At 43.2% G+C, this 22681-nt stretch overlaps 1 long non-coding RNA gene across 5 annotated transcripts in view; it reads left to right on the plus strand.

Annotated features, from left to right (window-relative positions):
* LOC149917961 (uncharacterized) overlaps positions 1-20833 on the plus strand; it is a 144041-nt gene extending 123208 nt beyond the window's left edge. For 4 of the 5 annotated variants that reach the window (XR_016467181.1, XR_016467179.1, XR_016467183.1 and 1 more), the window contains 3 exons: positions 3288-3371; positions 16475-16643; positions 17027-17552. This is a non-coding gene — a long non-coding RNA (uncharacterized LOC149917961). Of the gene's footprint in view, positions 1-3287; positions 3372-16474; positions 16644-17026; positions 17553-20770 lie in introns of those variants that run through there. The other variant, XR_016467180.1, reaches the window with a different exon arrangement.
* The last annotated feature ends 1848 nt before the right edge of the window (positions 20834-22681 follow it).

Consider the following 22681-nt stretch of genomic DNA (forward strand, 5'->3'; position numbering starts at 1 on the left):
TGTTCTCCAGGGAAAATGTATTGTTCTTTCCTCTCTTGTATCATCAGCATCTTGAATCTCTTGCTATTTCCATGGACGCTTATTTATAAAGTCAGGAGGCTATGGCTGTTTCAGATAAACATAATGAAGACAGAGAAACTCCAGTAAACCCCTTGAAAAACAACTTATTTTTCCTAGCTGCCAGATGCTGGCTGTGTGAGATTTATTGCCAGGAAATGTTTTAGGGGAAAAAAAAAAAAGAGTTCTCTGCGAAGTCAGAGTCATTATCAATCTGCATAGCTGACAGACTGTGCTCTAAGTACTATTTGTATTAATAAAAATCTGCTCGTTACATGGCTCATCATGTCAAGTCATCCATGCAGGTGATGTAGTGGTCTGAATTTCCACCTGATGAAGTTTAGGGGTCAGTTCTGGGTCAAAAAGAAATCAGAGACATGGGAATGACCATTTATGAAACACACAGCCTGTACACACATAGGGGACAACTTGGTCTCTGTACAGATGATCTAGTTTGTGAACTACAGTGTCACCCTCGAGGCTGGTTCCTACTGTTTCATAAGAGCTTTCTTGACTGTCAAAAGTGTAAAAGGAGGCCCTAAATTATTTATTGCTGACTCTATACTGCAAGAAATGCAAATCAGAAATCACAAGTGTTACACTGCATTTCTGAGAGTAGGAGTATGCTGTGCTTATGAGAAGGGAGGTACTTCCTAAGGCTTCTTTTGGGGTCTGGCACATCTGCACAATCCTTAGGGACACCTGGATATATTTACCTACCTTGCATGGTTATGGAAATGAAGATTCAGCTTTAGATCCCTAGGTTCTCACTGTGCTGCATTATGTTGTGGAAAGGACAGAGGTCTTCCATGTGGAAGGCTGCATGTTTTCTTTGAGTGGGTAGCAGTAGAAGATTTTACATGTGAATTGCTACTGCTCATCGACAAGGAGATGTGGAGGTGAGAGGCAGCAGCCTGACAGAGGTGGAGTTCAGGAAGAAATGTGGGGAACACAGAAGGAAAGAAAGAGGAGACAATCTTTCAGGAAAGAGGGAACGTGGACAACAGCATCAGGGTGAAGTATGTGACTGGGAGGACAAGGCTAAGGGTCCCCACCTAGAAATGAATAGGGGAACACACTGACAGCTCTGGAGGTTGAAGTGAAAACATAATAAGATGAGATGAGTGGTGAAGAAGGGAAAAGCAGCCAAGGGAGTTCCCAAGGAAGAGAGGAAACGAGGGTGAAAGCAACTGGGAACCAGAGCCCCAGGAGAGAGCATAGGCAGCAGGAGGGATTCATGGCTGGTTGCCTCTGGAGTGTTCTGCAGAGGCACAGAAAGCTGCTTTGTTCTTTTCATTTAAGAGAACTGTCATTGCACTGTCTTGGTTTGTCTGCAGATAATGAAAATCAAGGTAAAGGCTAATGAGGCAGTAATAAGCAAGAACGTAAGTTCATTTCCAAAATTAAACAATGGACTTAAGGGGATTTACAGCATCCATCTGAAAAATTATTTACATTTCCTGTTGTGACTTGCTATTAATGTAGCTTAAATCAATAAGAAATTAACTCCCAGCTTTTTCACGATGTTATAAATTTAAAAAAGTCATAAGAATCAATGAATAAATAGACAACTGGTACAAACACATGGCCAGCACTAACTGCAGCTTTCCAAGGGCTACTCTAGCCATTGCCTTAGCTGTTTCCCAAAAGGGTGCAGATCTTCTGGTGCTTGCTATGGTGTAACTATGCACATCCCAGTGCATGCAGGCACACTGCTGTGTTCAGCAAGCACCCACACTCATCCTCCCTCCTCCTTCACTTCCTCTGTGGTCCTCCTCCCTTTTCAAAGCACAGCCCTGTTTGTGTAGGCCTAATGCAATCCCTTACAGCTAACAGAAAAAGTCCCATTAACTCCAGTATGCTTTAGAGTAGACCCTGCGGGCACAATCTCTCTCAGCATTGCTGTAAGAAAAGGTCATTCTTGTAGCACTAATAACATACATTGTGTTAGCATCACCACATACCCATTTTCTTTTAATCACAGAGACATTTCACATTGTTATTCTCAGATACCAAAACTCTCTCAAATATGTCCTGTGCTTCTAGTGGGTGGGTGGGGAGTGAAAGCCATCATACAAAGGGGCTGTCATCTTCCTGATCATTTTTGTTACTTCCTCAGATGTTTGGTGGCTCTTTGTGCACTCTGAGCTCACAGCACTGGTAGCAGATCCCCAGTGTACACCATTTGTGTCAGCCATGCAGAAGACTTCAAAAATCCAGGCACTGACACATTGTGGTCACCACTGAACTGCTGAGAGCTCCCCAAGGACAAGGAGCTTCCTTTGTAGCACAGAGGCATCATAGAACCATAGAAACATTCGGGGTGGAAAAGAGCTCCAAGATCCTAAAGCCCAACCCCAACCCACCATGCCCACTGCCCACATCCCTTAGTGCCACATCCTCACTGTTCAGGAACATCTCCAGTGACCCCACCACTCCCTGGGCAGTTGTGCCAGTGCCTGACCACTCCTTTGGAGAATAAATATTTCCTAATATCTAATCTGACCCTCCCCTTGTGCAATTTGAGGCCATTCCTTATTGCCCTATCAGTGTTACCTTGGAACAGGCCTCCCACCTTGCAGCAACCTCCTTTCAGAGAGTTGTAGGGATTCATCAAATGCAAAGCCTCACATACAGAGAACGATGGCGCATCTGTGGAAATGCACAGGGAGCTGCTGCTGCATTCACTATGCTAGTGAGCACGGCAGACAGTCAGGTAGTAGTAAAATAAGCTGTTCCTTCAAAGTGTACTAGAACCTGACAGCTTACAGCCTGCCAAACCTTATAGGAACATGACTTCTCATTAGCACAAACTGAGAGTTCCTGTCCCAGAAGTGCTGAGCAGAAAGCTGGTGGAGTTAGGACTTAGGTAAAGCTTGAAATGTAAGGTTTTATCTCTTTGTCAGTCCTGCTTCCTGTTACTGCTTCTTACTGTTAACTGTTTAACTGCCCTATTGATACTTTGGTGTGTGCTGCATTGCCACGCAGATGGACATACCTGCCTCCAGGATGGGAAATGCTCCTTGCAAAGCAACATTTATGCGACCAGCTGTATTTCAATGGAAATATGAACTTTCTGGACTTGAGATGGTTCCTAAAGATTACAGAATAATAGCAGCAGTACATCCAATGTGTATATTAGTACCAACCTGCTTTATCCATGTATATCTCTGAATGTATTTTTGAATCTGACTTCTACCAAGGCTCAGCTCTTTCAGTGTGTTATTCAGGTTCAGTGTCCCAGGAGCAGCTGCAGAAATCCTGCCTTGTATGGGGAGCATGGCTGGCTGATCTGCTGAAGTGCTGCTGTGATGGTAAGTTTTGGAAAATCTGTTAATGGCTTAGCTTAAAATGCATCAAACGTTCTTGGAGCTTGCTAACTGATTGTTGCAAAAATAATCATTATGGTGCATTATGCTGAAGTGTTTGTTTTATACTAATTGTTCTGACCTTCTTCATCTGTGTTTGATGAGATTTCTATGCATAATTAAAAGGCCCTCCAGGAAAAAAAAAAAAAGTAGTCAGCAAACTAATCTATAGGACAAGTAAATGCAGATAACTGCTATCACCTAAAGTCATTTAAAATTCAGTCTTCCTTTTTCTTGAAGACTCTTCCTTCATCACTGCTTAGTGTGAGCTAATTATAAGCTACATTCACCCATTAAGATGTGTGCTGACTTTTTTTTTTCTATACTGAAGATTTCCATTTGCTTATACTATAAGGCAGCCAGCTGCCTCCTTAGGAGCCCAGTGTGTGGAGGCCGTGTCCTTCGTGTCCTGCAGAAACCTGGGGAGCTGCCAGGCAGAAGCCCAGTGCCTCCAGCCAATGCCTGCTGCTCCTCAGGCAGCTCTCCTCACTTCTGGGGCATGCCAATGGGTCCATAGAAAAATACATTGTTTAGTTTCGATTAAAATAACAGTAGTTCTTGTGGGGAAATTTCATTTGAAGTAAGCCAACCATCTCATGCCTTCAAGATGGGAGTGAATTTTGCCTGGTCATCTCTTAGGGATTTTTCTTCTTGGTCTCCTGGAAAAGCCCCCTGCATGTGGCCAATAGGTTACGTGAATTTAAGAAGTTCACTCCACATCTTGTGTGTGGGGCTTGCTCTGTCTCTGAAAGATGTTTGAGCACTGGGGATGCCCTCCCAGCTTAGTAATTTGACTGGATGCTGATTATTTTCTCAACTTCAATTAAAAAAATAGAGGCATTTGTAGTAGTGGTGATTCCTGAATGTGGACATTAAAGGGAAATGGTTTGAAGTTGAGGGAGGGCAGATTGAGGTTGGATGTCAGGGGGAAGTTGTTTGCTGTGAGAGTGCTGAGGTGCTGGAACAGCTGCCCAGAGAGGCTGTGGATGCCCCGTCCATCCCTGGAGGTGTTCAAGGCCAGGTTGGATGGGGCCCTGGGCAGCCTGGGCTGCTGTGAAATGTGGAGGTTGGTGGCCCTGCCTGTGGTGGGGGGTTGGAGCTTCGTGATCCTTGAGGTCCCTTCCAACCCTGGCCATTCTGTAATTCTGTGATCACCTCCTGTCCTATCACCAGTTACATGGAAGCAGATGCCAACCCCTCCTCACTCCCAGCTCCTGTCAGGGAGCTGTAGAGAGCAATGAGGGCTCCCCTGAGCCTCCTGTTCCCACTGACCCACCCCAGCTCCCTCAGCTGCTCCCATCAGCCGTGTGCTCCAGAGCCCTCCAGCTCCGCTCCCCTCCCCACGCACTCCAGGGCCTCAGTGTCCGTCTGGCAGTGAGGGCCCAGCACTGAGCACAGCGCTCAAGGCGCGGCCTCACAGGGCCTCACCAAGCTGAAAGCTCTGGACTTACACTGAGAATTTCAGTCCGTCCTTTGTACTTTCAATTAAGCAAATCGCCACGGATGTGAATAGCAATTTAGCTAATTTAGCTAATCTGAAATCTTAAACGAGGCTATTTGCTGGCATCAAATCTACATGGATAGATGCTTCTAACTTTAAGTAATCTAGGTATTTCGGATGTGCCATTCTGTCTAAATGGTTAAAACCCAAGCTGACTTGTCCTGTGTTAATCAGCAGATAATTGGATCAGCTGTTTGGCAGCCTCAGCAAAGGGGCCTCCAGTATACAGACTACAGGTTGTTAAGGAAAGGGGAAAAAAAACCCCAAACAACATCCTTTTCTCTTTCATTGAGATATCTTTAGTGCTTTATCTTTCTCTGGAAAGTGCCTGTTATATTCTAGAAGCTAAAAGGAAAAGGGCAGGAAAATTCTGGTACACTGTTAGCATGTGGCTGGGGAATAAAAAGTTGGCCCAAGATGGAGATCCGGGTACAGGGTGAATCCTGGTAGGACTCTGAGTTTGCTGAGGGCTTGTAGAGTTCAGCCCTAAATAGCTGTGCTCATATCCCTGGATGAAAGCTAAGTGCTGAGCCCTTACTTAAATAATAAATGCTGTGTGTGACAGTTTTCATTTCCATGACTGGAAATGCACATATGCACACACATTTCTAAATAAGGCCAGGATGTTTTCCAAGGTGTTATAAATGCATATGACATCTAGTAAGTTCACTGAAGAAAATTAAAGGAGATAAAAGACAAGAACCAAAGCTGAGAACAGAGTTCTCAGTGTCCAACCAAACAGTGCCCATGAGCTTGCATAACAGGATTTGCATCTCTTTAGCCTTCCCTCCTGCTACAACCTTGACATTTTAAATTGGTCAATAACTGTAAAATTGCATCGATTCATTAATTTTTAAAAGCAAACTTTGAAAAGCAACAGAGATGCATTTTAAAGGAAGACGCATAGTTAGAAAGGTTAATTGTTGTTTCAAGTCGCTTGGTAAATCAATAGGACTTGGGACTCCTGTGCAATCTGTGTCAGGATTCTGTACAGATGTGAGCTAACGGCTGTAATTCTCTCTGCTGCAGCCCAGAGTCATAAAAACTGTTAGGTGGCATTTAAGAACACTGTATCTTTTCCCCAACAATGGACCCTGTGAAGGGTACAGAGGAGGCAATGGTTACTCAGCATCTCTCCTCTGCTTTACTGTATGCTGCTTACACTGTCCATGGCTTCAATGATCATCTGCTGTGCAGAATTCATACCTGGCTGTTGATGCTGCATCTCTTGAGGGTGCCACAGCGGGTCAGAATTTCTTGGGAGTGGAAGAATTCAGTGTCTTGCTACAGGATCAAAGTGCTTTGTAGATGTGCTTTTTGAATACGTTCCAAGGCTAGAAAGCAGACATTTCCTCTCTGCTTTACAGGCATAAAAATGGAGGATCAAAGGGATCAAATGAGAAGCATCCCCTGACTTTGGGTGCTGTGGTTGGGATGCCACGGGCCTGGTTTCAGGGAATTTAGCTCCCATGTTCTGAGCACAGTTCTTGCTGGTTCCCTCTGCCCCCTGCCGTGGCTGTGTGCTGAGTGCCATTTCCAGCTGCCTCACAGCAGCTAAGTGACATAACAGCCCTCTGGTTGAGTTAATGAATTTAAGTGATAAAACACAATGGGTTTTTTGTTATGAACATGACGCATAGCTCTGAAAACACAAAGCTATATAAAACTAATAGCAAGATGGGAAGCCAAAATTTGGAGACACCTGTGGTACCTCCAGCATGCAGAAGCTCAAAGTATCATCACAAGTTCTGTTTATTGCTGCCCCCACCATACAGCCATCCTCCAAGTGTCCCAGTTCCATAGCTTGTCACCCTAGGATTTCTCCCTAAGTATCACATTAATCATGCATCCAATCTATTTTTCCCTCTGTGCTGATCTTATTTACATAGAAAAATACAAAACCAAAGGCTCTGTTTGTCAGACCTAATACAGTTGGTCAGAATTATTTAATGTCCCTGTGTTCTTCCTCTTTACTGAGTGCATGGAGCACATCCAGTAGATTTATATATGCATATGCATCTCTGCGTATGCAAAAGGTTGCACTGATGAAAGCTCAGGAATGCCAGACTGAATTCAAATCTTTACTAACGCTCATTGGAGCATTACATATAAGTTTTAATTAGATATTGCTGATTAGATCTAGTTCTAGTGCTCCTGGTCTTATCCCTTTTTACTTGGGATTTAACTAATTTGTATTTTAATGGCCAAATACTGTACTTTTGTGCAAGCTCTCTAAGCATACTCTCAGATTTTACACCTCTCCACGTTGACGATGAGTAAAGATCAGAATTTTCAGGCATTTCTATAGATTTTCAACTAACTATCCAGGATTTAAACTCCCCCAGGCATGCTTCTGGTGAAGATGAAGCCTTCAGACTAACAGCAAATGTTACTTGTGTGAGCATATGGGCTGACACGGTGGTGATGAACCTGGAGCCTGGCACATCCCAGCTTTGTGATCTCAGATCTCCTCCAGCTGCAGATGATGGTCACTAGATTGCTTTGGATGCCACTGGTTCAAAATGCAAACTCACAATGTGTTTTACCAGCAGCTGGAAAATTAAGATTGGACTTTATAAGGATAAGTGAGGAACTGTGTAAATGGATGCAAGCTAATTATGAACTTTTGTATGTTTATTGAGTTTTCATAAATTGATGTTGTGCTACTTTTTGAGTACCTCTGGTGCTTGGACAGAGCCAAAGGATACTAACAGGTGTGTGTCCTTTACTGGGCTGTGCACAGTTAAGAAGAAAGATTTCTTTGGTTTGGGGACAGGAAGAATCCAGCTTGCCTTCCCAGCCACCTTTTGGTAACTAAAGTGCAATCTGAAATGGTGCTGGCTCCTGTCCTGCTGTCCAGGTGTTACTGGCACCCCAGGTTACTTTAAGCTGCAAAAAGGTGGCAGGGCTGTACAAGCTCCTGCCTCCAGGCTGGGAACCACTGTGCTGATCATTTCTCTTCACCTGTGCCTTTGCTCTTGCATTTCCTGGATGATGATATCTCCAATAACACAAATAAGTTATTTCTGGAGATCAAACACGATAGGGTTGGCCAAAACCCATACCACTTCCTCTGACATTTCACGAGTGTCGGTTCGGTGGCTGTGGTCAAAGAGATGAAAGACCTGTTTTTATAAAGTAGAAGAAAGAAAAGAGTGGTATCCCTGCTGATGAGAATGGAGCACATTTCTCTCTGTGACCCCTTCATGCCATATTGTTTCTTTTTTTTTTTTCTGTCTTCTGTAAGTAAAGCATGAGTTTTTGAAAAATGGTAATTAAAGAAAAACAACAACAACAGCAAAAACTTTAGAAAAAGGCAGAGGGCTCCAGGGATCAGAGAAAATAGGAAAACAGCCTGAAAATCAAAGGCTATGTTTTATCTCTCTCATTTCACAGCAGAAGCCAATGAATTTTAAGTGTGTGAATTGATGTTCAAAAGTCATGGTGTCAATCTCAGCAATGGAGAAGCTATGTTTTCAGAGAGAGAGCTCATTTAGTTCGTAAGTGCACGTTTTGTACCTATGGGCAATGATTAATCACTTCCCAGATTAGTTTGGTTCCTCATTCAGACTCGGTAGGGGCTTGAACAGAGCTTGCCCAACTTCCTTGGATTTCTCAAATTTAGGGTTTCTATGTTGCAGACTTTGTGCAGGTTCTGCTAGAGAAGAAGGTGAAAATATTAGATTCAGATTTTATTTTAGTGTCACCATTTTGTGTTGTTGCTTATTAAGTTGCAGAGGAGAGTTTCCATCCAGGCTACTTCAACTTAACAGAGACCAGCTCTACAGAACTGCTCTGACACAAAGCCATAGCTTGGAATGAGATTTCTGAGCACAGACCATGCATGCACATTGACTCATTTAGCTAGGAGACATCTTTTAGAGAATGTTGAACTGCAAATTAGAGGAAATTTAACTGGAAGACTGAAGAGACTTGTGGCCAAAAGCTTTAAGACATTCAATGGTTTGTAGATCCAAGATGGGTGGTAGGGCCATGTCATTGTTGTGACAGGAGTATGTGTCCACTACTGGATATTTTTAAGGACTGGTTATAGTGCTTAACTCAAGGAGATGTGGTTTTATATTCCATTTTCTACTGTTTTCTTGAATCCAGGCTTATAGCTTATTAGCTGTGTTATTAGCTATAAGAGAGGAAGGAAAAGTAGAGTGAAACAGATTTGCTTGCTGTTTCAAACCCCAAATCCAAATGGGGTGAGGTGAGTGGCTCCCAAGCCCTTCCTACACTAGTGTAAGAGAGCAGTGTAAGCTGGCTGCTCACTAAAGGATGGGGAACTGGGCATGGTACAACCAGCAGGGTGCAGGGTCCTTTCCCACAGCTCCTCCTGAGAGTCCAGTGACCTTTGGCAAAAGACAAGGTAACGAGGGAAGTTTAACCAAGAGTTCAGACCATCAGACAGCTTTGTGGTGATGGGACAGGACCAACATCAAGTGAATTTGCAGGCCAGGGTCTGGAGCAGCATTGTCCAAAAGCATGGGAACAGCAATGGCTCTGGTTGAACTGGAGAACCCGGACCCCCTCCAGCACATCTCAGGCAGGGCTGAAATGGATTCCTGGACCATGGTGGTAGAGGCTAAAGCTGAGGCAGGTTAAGGCATATTAGTGCCCACAGGACCCTGACTAGAACAAAAATGTATTGTGGATCCAGTGTACCATGGCCACATGATCTGGACTTCATCCTTTTGGCTTATCGTCCTTTGACATAAGAGCAGGGCAAATCCTTTAGGCTTTCCTCATTCCTTTTCTTTGGGTTTGCCATATATTTTTGCCTGGTCTATTTTCATGCCACAATTTGCTCTCACTGCCAGAACAGATTTGCTCTGCTCCTGGTTACACTCTCCCTAGCTTACCTTCCTGCTGATTTTCTGCCTCTCTCTCCTCTCTCTGCCTCTCCAGCTTTCAATCTCCCTTTGCTGGTCCCTCTGGTTCATGTCTCCAGCACACTGCATTTTGTTTTCTCACTCCTTTCACTGCTGCTCATGCACAACCTCCCTCTGTGACTTTCAGCACATTCTTGCCTTCCTCCTCTGCCTTTCAAGCTTCAAGAGAAAGGTAGGATTTATGGTGGGCAGGTTGGGTGGGCTTCTCTGAAGCTAAAATGGCTTAAATGGGACACAGGATCTTCCTGCTACCTCAGACTGAAGTTGGTACAAATGCCCCCCTAAGTCATTCAAAGTAATCCAAGTAAGGAAGCTAACTTTCATCAAAGGGGTCTGGCCTCAAAACAACCCTTCTTCTTTAGGTATTGCTGTGGCTCCCAGGCTGTAATTCATTTTCATTCAGTGCCAAACTGAGCTGAGCTGCAGCACTGCTGAAGTTTAAGTTTGGGTGAGGGGAGAGCAGAGGAGAATTTTAAAAGTTGCTCCAGGCAATGTCACTGTAAAGTAAATGTAGTTGATAGTGGAGCAGAAAACAAGATGGGACTTTGCCACTGCACACGTCTGCTATCATTTTTCTCCTGGCATACTCAGCCTGGGCATTGTGCGTGCTTGCTTACAGCTCATTAAAGAAGCACCTGAACACTCTCCCTGTCCAAATCCTCCTGTGTATCAATCCAAAATGCACAGCTGTAAATAAGGTATTTGTTTCCATCCACAATTCTAATGAGTTTTATAAAGCAGCTTGAAATAGTGTTCTTACAGAAATTCTCTGAATTTAGGCTATCTTAATAGCAGACAGGAGAAAAAATTCCCTGATCTGTGGCTTGATCACACAATTTCATTAGTTCGTATCAATTCATCCCCAGCATTTCTGCTATTATTGTGTATTTTGAAAAGTAATGTATTTTATATATAAGTATATATATATACAGGACCGTAAGCTGTCTCATTTAAGACAAAGGGCTGTGTTCACCAGAATGACTGACATGACTTCAGGTGTAAGAAGTGGGTTCTTTACAGTTATATTTACTTGGGGGACAGGTTGGAAAGCAGTGTGAACTCATCAGATGCCTCTGAGGTTTCTAAATGTGCATCTTTGTTTTTTAAGGCATGTGTTGCTGAAAGAGGAACAAAGTAAAGGCAGGGAAATGAAATAGTTCACTTCCACATGAGTATTTATACAGAAAGTAGATTTCCGTGGTTGTGTCATCAAATGTCATCAAAAACACGTTTGTGTTATCAAACAGATTGGATTCTACCAACCCACGGTCAACCTGACATCACTGCTAAAAGACTGTATTCTAAACTCACTTTTTCTTGCAAGTATGATATGACGTGGCACCAAAGCAGGAAGTTTGTGAAGCAGGCACAATAGAATTTTTGGCAAAAAAATATTAGAAATCAGTTTATTTCACAGACAGACCGTCTCCAGAGCAGCTCTATCCAGACTAATTCGTGAACATTTCAGTTAAATTGGTCTGTTAAGTAATAACAGCTGATGCATTTTTATTTTCTGTCGTTTTTCTGTCATTTTTGTGCATTTGAAGTACTAGTGGTTATGCTACCCTGGAAATGAAGAATGTGTCTTTTTTACTGTACTATTAATCATCCTGCAATTATATGTCTGGAGACGGCAGAGAAAAGAAATCACTGAATCTGTCTTACTGAAATGGTAATGTTATGGTCTCTATTTTGGTGAACAGAAATTCTAGCTGTGTATCTGAGCTTATACAATACTGGAAAAAAAGCTTTTTGTAGATCTTTGCAAATAAATTTTCAAATTCAAATTTTGATGAGATATAGATGGCGGTATCTTTGTATACCTGCATTGGAAAGAAAGGGGATTTTTTTCTATGTGTGAGAGATATGAATAAGCTGTTTCACTTTGCCTACAGTCGTGTGGAGAAAAATTGAGATTTGGGTAACGCTGTCCAGAAGGCAAAGCCCTTGGAAAGCAGCAAAGTGAAGTTTTCCAATGCCATGCCTGCCCTCTTCTTTCGCCCTTGTGCCTTGCCCTCCAGAAGGCTCCTGGCTGTCTGCACCACCAGACAGGTAGTGAGGATGTCCTGCAGTGCTGTCCCCATACATCACCAAGAGAGCTGTAGGAGAAGTGCCACAGCTGCATCTCTTGGGTAGGGCTATCCCCACTGCCTCTCCTTTCCTCTGTCCACAGAGAAGCGCTAGGAGGGGGCTGTGCCAGTCTCCTCACCTGATCTGGGTAACTGGGTAACCCTCTGCTGCTGGGAAAGTGTGTGTGCATGGTGAACATACAGTTTTGAAATGGGCATTTTGGAGAAGTGGCTTTCAGTGGTTAATACACAAGCTCATAGAATCATAGAATGGCCAGGGTTGGAAAGAACCTCAAGGATCACGAAGCTCCAACCCCCCGCCACAGGCAGGGCCACCAACCTCCACATTTCAGAGCAGCCCAGGCTGCCCAGGGCCCCATCCAACCTGGCCTTGAACACCTCCAGGGATGGACGGGGCATCCACAGCCTCTCTGGGCAGCTGTTCCAGCACCTCACCACTCTCACAGCAAACAACTTCCTCCTGACATTCAGCCTCAATCTTCCCTCCCTCAACTTCAAACCATTTCCCTTTAATGTCCACATTCAGGAATCACCACTACAAATGCCTCTATTTTTTCAATTGAAGTTGAGAAAATAATCAGCATCCAGTCAAATTACTAAGCTGGGAGGGCATCCCCAGTGCTATTGGCCACATGCAGGGGGCTTTTCCAGGAGACCAAGAAGAAAAATCCCTAGGAGATGACCAGGCAAAATTCACTCCCATCTTGAAGGCATGAGATGGTTGGCTTACTTCAAATGAAATTTCCCCACAAGAACTACTGTTATTTTAATCGAAACTAAGCAATGTATTTTTCTATGGACCCATTGGCATGCCCCAGAAGTGAGGAGAGCTGCCTGAGGCAGCAGCAGGCATTGGCTGGAGGCACTGGGCTTCTGCCTGGCAGCTCCCCAGGTTTCTGCAGGACACGAAGGACACGGCCTCCACACACTGCCCTGGGGCTCCTAAGGAGGCAGCTGGCTGCCTTATATCCAACCTGGCCATGAACACCTCCAGGGATGGACGGGGCATCCACAGCCTTTCTGGGCAGCTGTTCCAGCACCTCACCACTCTCATAGCAAACAACTTCCCCCTGACATCCAACCTCCATCTTCCCTCCTTCAACTAAAAACCATTTCCCTTCGTCCTGCTGTTATCTACCCTTTCAAAGAGTAGGCTACTATAGCAGTTGTCTTGGCTCTGGGAGCTGATGCAACACTGGGATCTTTTTACAACTACATGAACATGTAATGATCGTAAAGAAAGTTAAACCTACAATTTATACCTCTTCAGCAGTCCCAAAATTGTTGCCAAAGCACTTTGACATAAGTGGCTTCTAAGGATCCTGACTGAATTATTGAGGTTGGCTGTATCAGTGCACAGTGGCTGAACCTTGGGAGCTGCTCAGGGATATGCCTTTCACCATGGAGTCATTTGACTTGTTTAAGCTTACTTCTCTGCATCCTGAGCGAGGTTGAATTAGTGTTTTTGTTGCAGGCTAAATGCACACACATATGGGCAGCTATTCTGATTCAGCTGACATGTGGCATCATGTGAGACCTGGCTCTATGGCTGAACTCCAAGAATGAGTAACACCAAATCCAAGTTGGCTATCATGGTGAGGTTAATATGTGGGGCTTTCTCCTTCTCTAAGCAATTCAGCCATTAGCTGTGTGTTTTCCATAGCCACATACACTAAAAAATAGTTTATGGCAGTGCTTTAGGAAGGGAAAGTGGAGAAAGGCCATCACAATAAACACCCTTCAACACCCATTACTGTGAAGAGTGATAAAGCCTAAGTGACAGCCTAAAAAGGAAGAAGTGTCATCTTTGATTCATGATGCTGTTGAATTAAGCAATATAATCACTGACAAATCAATCATTACCAGCCATAAACAGCCGGTTCGTTAGTCAGCCTTCCTAAGGCAAAGCCATGGACCATTAACATGTTACACATTGGGCTGTTAGCAGCAATAAGAGTCAACTCAACACTGTCAGGGGAATTACCAATAATAAAGACCAATTTCTAACATTATGAGATGTAAAGCAGGATCAGAATCAATCAGAATAAATCAAGAGTAATTCTTCTAAGCGCAAAGAAATCACTGTATTGTAAATATTGTTTGGGGAAAGATGAGATTCTGGTGGAACATTTCAAACTGCTCAAACAGAAGTTTCAGGGGAACTTCCCAAGGTAAACAGAAGTGTCAACTATTTAAAAATATCATTTTATCAGAAAGAGCACAGTCCTTTTCTGAAGGGCTAAAATATATGTCTTAGTAGCAGTGATGACTTTCTCTAAGAAACAGGAAAATTTAGGATTATTTGTTGACTTGAACTTGACTCAAATTCCTTGTAAGAGATTTAAAATTAAAAAGACATAAAGACATCATGTGTTTTTCACCCAGAGGGTGGTGAGGCACTGGAACAGGTTGCCCAAGGAGGCTGTGGATGCCCCATCCCTGCAGGCATTCAAGGCCAGGCTGGATGTGGCTCTGGGCAGCCTGGGCTGCTGGTTGGCGACCTGCACACAGCAGGGGGTTGGAACTGTTTGAGCAGTGTGCTCCTTTGCAACCCAGGCCATTCTATGATTCTAGGATTTTTCTTTTCAGATAATTTTAATTCCTTGATGAATGTGCTTGTGTCTTGCATCCCAGCATGCTCTTCTCCTTCTAAGCTCTTCACTTATTATGCATGGAAAGAACGGATAAAACACTTGTAAAAAGTGAATGAATAACAGAGCAACATGTCCTCAGTCTTCCTCCTACAGCTGCTTTAATTCCACCCTACCACATTTCCATCACTTTCCTTCCCTTTCAAATCTGCAGAAATCAATAAGTCTTTCCCACTGCTCATACTTATGAAAGACATTTCCCAATTAAAAAAGAAAAAAAGAATAAAAGAACCCCACAGTTTTCACATATGCAACCTTGAGAAGATTATTACAGATAGAATACGATATTCAAGGAGACCTTAGGCAAATTCTTTTCATTCAGTCTCTTGCCTCAGCTTTCCTAAATTACAGGAGCATTAATATAGAATCATAGAATCATAAAATGGCCTGGGTTGAAAAGGACCACAGTGATCATCTAGTTTCAGCCCCCCCTGCTATGTGCAGGGCTGCCAACCACCAGACCAGGCTGGCTCACTCAAGCACAGTTATAACCCACATGACATGAGAACATGGCCAAGTTAGCTGTAGCTGCATGAAAAAAATCTAAAGGGCAAATTCAGATTGTTTCTGGAAAAGAGCTGGAAAACCTCTGCAGACATGGGGTGCACAGTTTACCCTTCAGAGATACTGAAGCTGTGTACTGAAGATGTGCACTTCTTAAAAACGACTCGCAGGTCAAGCACTTGGAAGTATTGCATCCCATGAAGATTCAAGTCAGTGGCCAAAGAGGAGTCACTGAAGTGCTCAGCTCTTCTACTGCTCCTGGGTTGCAGCCAAAGGGCTGCTTAAGCATTCTTTAGAGACAAAAAACTGCAAGAGGAGAGTGAAAGCTGGACGACAGCAAAGCAGAAATGAATGAGAGCTTATTCAAAACATGACCCTCTGCCTGGGCAGTTTGTAAATACAACTCTGGAATTCAGAAGCTGTTTTCATTAAGATGTCTAAAATAAAAAATAAAAATGTAGTAGTGATGATTAGACATAATCTGTGCTGAGTGGCAGTGCTGCTTCAGATCAGTGTGTAACCAGCATGTAACCAGCATGCTATCCTGGCCTCCAGAAAAGATCAAGAAAAACAGTCAGGCTCAAAAACAAGGAACCATCAGACTGATGAAAGGCTGTATCTGGATGATATTTGCAGCTTGATTTTAGAACCTTACGTGGATTTGCATTTCTTTTCTATTTGCACTATTTACCTGCTTATAGTATAAGCTGCTCAGGTCATCTCCACCTTCACTTGTGTGTGTGCAGAGCCCGGCACAATGCAAATGTGACTTGTGTCTAGCAACACTAACATGTTACAAATAATATATAAGCCTTTATAAAATCTAAAACTGTACATCTCCCAGATATGAAATCTGTCATATCTTCATATCTTTACTCCTTGTTTTTCTACACGCACTTTATGAATACTTTATATCTTTCTTGAATCACTTTACTTACTCTAATCAAATGGTTTTGGTATGAGGGAGGCTGTGAACAGAGTAGCCCTGGAAACTAGATGCAAAATTAATTTTCTGTTTTGGAATAAGCAGGTTTGTCATGCCTTGATGCAAATGCAAAATGCATCATATTAATGAAGATTCCAGATCAGGGCCCTGCACGGTGATTATGTTTTATTCATGAGATCTCTGCTCCTCCAAAGAACATCAAAGGTTCATCACTGACCACTGATAAACACATTCATCCTCATTTGAAAGCTTTGTAGTAAGTTGTGTGTTTCTTCCATCTTTCCTAACAGCCTCTCAGCAAACACCTCTCTTGCAGGAGATGCTGCAGCCCAAAACTAGTTTTCAGGGAAGTTGTCAGCTCTGTCAAGGACTTCTTGCAGCCTGTATGGGATTCAGAGTGTATTGCTTTTTAGGACTTCTGAGAACTCACACGTTCTTTGTCATGTGCTTTTCTTTTAGCCTGAAAACATGACGGATTCACATCTCTGCACTGCACCGAGCTGCAGATGTGGCCAGTATTTTGTCTGAGATCTGACCCGTAACTAAGCCCAGTGTTAAGGCATTGTTCAAAGCCATCCAGAGAGGTCCAGCTTGCAGACTTCAGTGCTCCAACAGCAATATTTTGGAGGTAAAACAGTATACTGGTATTAACTGCCTCCCCTCTGTCTCCTCTCATTAATGTAGGTCTTTATGGAGCACATTGACATGGCTGTGCTCTTGCTCTCTTCTTCCTTGGTTCCTTCTTCTGCCTGATTTAGTGGGCCGCTGACATGAAGGAGCATCTCCATTTGTAAACATGTGCTGATGGGTCACTACTTGTCTTCTACCCTGTTTAGTAGCTCAACCTCCTGCTTCTCTTGACTGACTGAAGTATCTGTAGTTGATACACAATAAGAGGAGTGGGGCTGTGATGTGTGAGATAAACCAAATCAAATCTGCATAAAGGTTGGGGAAGGTAGAAACAATTTGATTACTCCAAGGTGTATTGTTTTTTTTTTTTTTTTATTGAAGGAAATGTTGGAGCATTGTGAGATCATACGATTAATGGAGACCATCCTTATTAAATGGGCACTTGCCTCTCATGGTAATAAAAAATTTATGGAAGACCACAGCAGTTCAGCATGTTACAGCTTAAAATGCATTGAGAGGCTAATCATACAGCTGCCTGAGAGCTATGCAGACAGTGCTGAATTAATCAGGTGCTTTGGACTATGAAACATTGCAAAAAGGGTAAAAAAAAAAACCGAATCAAAAGGAAAAAAGCAAAGCATGCCTGCTCACTGAACTGCCTGTAACCGAAATGGCACCCAGGGACCCTGCTAACAGGAGTCAGCAAAAGACATGCCCTTCATTACCCATGTGCTGACGGGGCACTTTCTGAGGTCTGCTTTCCAACATCGCAGAGAAAGAAATATTGGGCAAAAAGTGTGCTCGGAATAAACAGCAAATCTCGGTCTGCAAATGGACTGGTTTCAAAGGAGGATCTGGCAGCCTCCCATTTGGGGCCTGTAAATGACAGAAGGATTTGAGCCTTTTTGCTGAGTGCCTGGCATGTTATTTGGTCTATTTAGTCTTCAATTCTAAAAGGGAATAATGGGTGTAATAATTCTTCTTTTCTCTCAGCTTCTGTCATAACTACTGAGCTTGAAAGCACTTCAGTGCTGGAACAACCTTTTTGCTATAAGTACACCTGTACTGGGCAGGTGGTGTGTGCTGAAATACTGTGCTGTACGTCTCACGTGATACATAATTGATAGGTGTGTGGTTTTGTACTACCACTTGTGTAAAGCCAGTACAGAATGCCATCTACAGCCGCTGTCTCAGAGTCATCACTGGCTCTGGAAGGGGCACTGGGGGTACTGGGATCAAATCACCTGGCCTGTAGAACTGCAGTGCTCACCAAGGCCTGCTGGCAAAGGGCCCCAGAACATCGCAGGGCTCAGATCTCTCTCTGAAACAAAGCAAATGAATCCATAGGTTCCTATTACACATCCATGTCCTTGCTTTCCACTGGGTGCTCCCCATGGTGGCTTTCAGCACTGTGCCATAGTTTCTTCGGGTACCCAACACCACATCTTAGTTACCATCATCTGTAATCACAAGAGGCAACGCGTTTACTTCCTTATCTACAAGGGTTTGTGTAGTGCTGGTGGGGCTGTGCATCTGCACAACGTGTCCCAGTTATCACTACAGCCCACTGCACCCACATCCTATTTCCTCAAAAGGAGATTGAGGTTGAACTCTCTGCAGTTCTAGGGAGGCCAAGGTGGAGTTATTAATCCACGTTGATTTTTTTGAGAGCAAATAGTGGGATACATATTGCTAGACTTTTAGAAATGTAGTTCACAAGTTGTTTTCCACTGCACTCACCAGGACAAGAAAGATGCTTCTGCAAAAAAACAGTCTTTCCATCTGTCTTAGATGTATTCCTTAGGATGAGATGTATCCCAGCCACTTTTCAGTTGTTTCATAGAGACTTATGATCAGTGTGGACCATGTCCACCGAGTGGGACTTTCATTCTGAAGATTTGGCAGCTTAGGCAGCAAAAAATTTTGGCGGAAAGTGGCGGAGGTAAACACAATCATTGCCAATGAACAGGAAATTTAAAACCTGTTCCTCAAAGACGTTAGGCTTCCCAGCAAATGGGAATCCTAGGGGGCTTGGCAGAAGCCCATAGATTTACAAAAGCACCGAGATTAGGCAGAGCTGTGTTTGCTCTTCTTTGCAGTCTAATTCTCTCCTGATTTATAAGAATAAAGCAAAGTGCCAGGGTACCTCTCTTAGCCTCTTCCCCATGCTGCTTGCAGGCAGCAGCAACTGGAGCTTCAGGCTGGCTCTGCAGGCATGCTCGAAGAAAGGCATGGAGGCTGCAACAGAGGCAGGGACTTCTGTTCACAGCTTCAAGGAGCAGCACTGTTCAGTGCCACCCTTTTCAAGGGGTGTCAGAGACAAGCAGCACTTCCCCCAGATTTCCAAAATGCAAGCCAAAGCTGTGCCGAGTCTTAAAGATGTTTCATGCAGAAGTATTAATAAGCATGTCCAAGGTTTGATTTTGCCTGTTTCTATTTCTTCTACAAGAGCTGATATTTTAGAAACGACTGAAATGAAAGAAATGGATGAACAAAACAAAGTCGTATTGGTTACCAAACACCTCTCTGACAGTGGTCACGATTTAGCCATTAGATGGAGCTTGCTCTCGTGGACTCAGTTCTCAGTTTCATCCTTCAAATGATGTTGAAGACAAAATGCTGATATAGTTATGGTTACAACATTATGGATGAATCCTGCATCTCTTTTTGCCTTTTTCTGAAGCATTTTGTTTTAGCATCTCTGTGAGTACACGGTGATCATCTAGAGTCAATAATGCTGTTATCATAAACGCTCTGAATAATCTCATATAAAGACAGGGATGCATGTCATAATAGAAAGTGAGAAGTTTAATGAGTTCTCTGTGCTAACTGCCTTTTTTTTTATATTCCTAAATAGTTTGGTTGTTTTTGCTGTAACCTAATTTGTTGCATTTGATGGAAGAACAGCTGATCATTTCTTTCCTACAGTCAGAGGCACTGTTAAGGCATTCAGGAACCACATAACAAACAAAACCTGAATGAAATCAATGAAGGATTCGGTTAATTTGCATGTATTAAGAACCAGCACCAGCTGGTGAGCTGCCCAAAGTCACAAGGTTCTCTTTAACCCACAAGTTTGCTCTCCAGTTCTGTGCCTTGCGTAATTCTGATTGGTATTGTGGAATGCCTTGCTTATAGAACAAATGGTACTGAGAAGAAGAGGTTTCTTTTATGTCCATGCCAGAATTTAACAACTATGTTTATTTCTGATTTCTCCTTTATTTTTATTTATTTATTTTTTTTCACCATGGAAAAAAGTAGATATTTCTAGACTTAGTACACCATAAAAATGTTGCAACATAGTTATTGGGTGACAGATTGAAGCATGATATATTCATTAAAGGAAGAGTAAATCAGAGAGCTGTCTTTATTGACAGTTGGCCAGCAGCTGAGGCTATCCCTACAGCAAAAATGCTGTAACAACTACCAGTTTAAAAGGTACAGAACTGCCTCACCATCAACTTGGATATATGCTCCCATCCAAAAGAGTGGTGCTGGCAAGGCACAACCTTGATGGAGAGGTTAGTCCCAAGCTGCTCTTTAGGTGTCAAACAATGACACGTACCAAAAATCTTTGTTTCAACATGTAGATCTTTTCGAAAGACACAGTTACTGAGACTGCAAAATGAATATTTAAGAGTCTCCTTCTTTGGAAATTAGCATTCCAAGCCTGTCTTTTACAAAGACAATCCCAGCCATCTTGTCCCAAGAAGAGGGAGAGAAGAGGAGCAAGGCAGACTAATGAGGGCTTTCTGCTAGGTCGAGGCACAACAGTGAGCTGATGAACTTAAAATTACTGAGGAAATAAAACTGCCTAAAAAAATTACTGGCATTCTCCTCAGAGAAATTAATGTGAGACCCCTCCTTCTCACAGGGGAGGCAGCAATTACTGCAGCACGGAGGGAGGGCAGAGCTGGTCCTCAAGTGTGGGAGGTCCTGGAGATGGAATGCATGACTTGTCCTTGGGGATGAGCACAGGATGAGTGGAAAAGTCAAGCTAAGCTACGCATTGAACTACAGAGGAGACCACACGTGATGGGATTTTTTAAGGAGAGAAAAAGGTTTTTGGCAATATCCTGGATGAATTGGGAGTCTTATTCTTAAAATATACCTTTGTTATTTTAGACAGAGCCAGTCCTCTCCCGCATGCTGAATGAGTGAGGGATCTACAGTGGGACAAAGCCTAGCAGGAGCTCTTCCTCTTCTGATCTAAAGCACAAATATATTATATTAGTGGAATGATGATATCATGGGGTAAGAAAAATCAGTATTTGTCCTAGGGCTGGGGGAGAGGGAGGAAGCTGAAGCCAGTCCCAATGGCCTGAAGCACAGCTCAGGAGGGCAACATGACTTCGGAGGAAAAATTGCTATCTATCAGGTCACGAATTGGCTACCATGAAATTCTATACAGCTGATTGACAACAGCAGAGAAGGGATGAAGTTATACATGAATCACAGACTGCCTCAGTGTGTTAGAGATGTGTGTGTTGTGGGCATCAGGGTTTGCAAAGAGGCTGATAGTGAAGAACCATCATATTGCAGTTTGTACATGGTCTGCCTAAGTATAATGTCCCCTTAGGACAAGGGGGAATGGTTTTAAAGTGAGACAGGGGAGGTTTAGGTTGGATATGAGGAGGAAGTTTTTCAGCCAGAGGGTGGTGAGGCACTGGAACAGGTTGCCCAAGGAGGCTGTGGATGCCCCATCCCTGCAGGCATTCAAGGCCAGGCTGGATGTGGCTCTGGGCAGCCTGGGCTGCTGGTTGGTGACCTGCACACAGCAGGGGGTTGGAACTGGATGAGCATTGTGCTCCTTTGCAACCCAGGCCATTCTATGATTCTACGATTAGAATCAATGTTACAGGAATATATACAAGATAATCAAGCACATGATATGTTGCAAGGGTTTGATGCTGAAGCCCAGGGATATAACTATGTCCAAATGCTAAGCTGTTCCATTACTGTCACTTTGGCATTATATCCACCTTGAAATTTCTCACGTCTCTCCAGCCTGTGCCTTTGCCAGCTTTGGTGGAGCAGCATCAGAAGACCCACTGCCAACACATGAACACCATCTGGTTACAAACAGCTGGGGGGAAAGCAAAAACCACAAGGTAGGATATCAGCAGCCAGCAGTTTGCAGATCAATAGCTGCTGATTTCTCAAGGCTACAAAGTGAATGCTTCAGAATTAATTGCTGGAATACAATATTAATACACAGGGAGGAAAATAAAAATGTGAGGACAGCTGAAAGAAACAGCAGTGAAAACAACCCCCAAGTGATTTCTCCATGCAGAACACTGTAGGTTACTTTTTTTCTGCCAAGAGTAACTCATCACCATCTTTCCTCAGTACCAATGAATTTGCATCATCCAATTCTTCAAGCAAATATGTATGGCTTTTCTTTGCTGGCTCCTATGTAAGAAGTGCCATCTGTAGGAGTTGCCTTGGCCCTCAGAAGCTCATTTTCCTGTGCCCACTTAGTCACACTTCTTTGTACAAAACTTCTGCAAAGTGCCACCCTTTGGCCATAGAGCTGTTTTTCTAACAGCCCTTTTGGAGATCGAGGGAACTGAGCTGAATCCTTGAACAAGTATAACATTAATAGCAAAGGATTCAGTCCCCCATCTTTGCTTAGGAAGGTGTTCCTGTTCAGACCATGTGGTTGGGAGCAAATCCTCCTGGCAGTTGGAAAAGTTATTGCAAAAGTAGCTTGTAATATTCAAGCCTTGCCATACAGAAATATGCTGATTTCAGATTTTTTTTTTTAAAGTGGAATACAGGTATGTGTATAATGGCCACTCTGACATGCTGCAGATTTGAGAAAAGTGAGTTTTGATGGGAACTGGGGGAAATACAGTGCTGAAAAAGAGCTTGTTCTAAAAACTGCCTGTGCTACAGTTCGTCTTTTTTCTTTTTTCTTTTTTTTTTGCAGTCCTGAACAGTAAGATCTTTTTTTCCTAAAAGAGTTCTTTAGCCTATGTGCTCATAAGGCTATTTAAAAAATCCTCTTCTTTAACTGCTTTCTCTTTGACGATG

This window comes from Phasianus colchicus, chromosome 5 (genome assembly GCF_987193195.1).
Source record: "Phasianus colchicus chromosome 5, bPhaCol1.hap1.1, whole genome shotgun sequence".
Classification (NCBI taxonomy): domain Eukaryota; kingdom Metazoa; phylum Chordata; class Aves; order Galliformes; family Phasianidae; genus Phasianus; species Phasianus colchicus.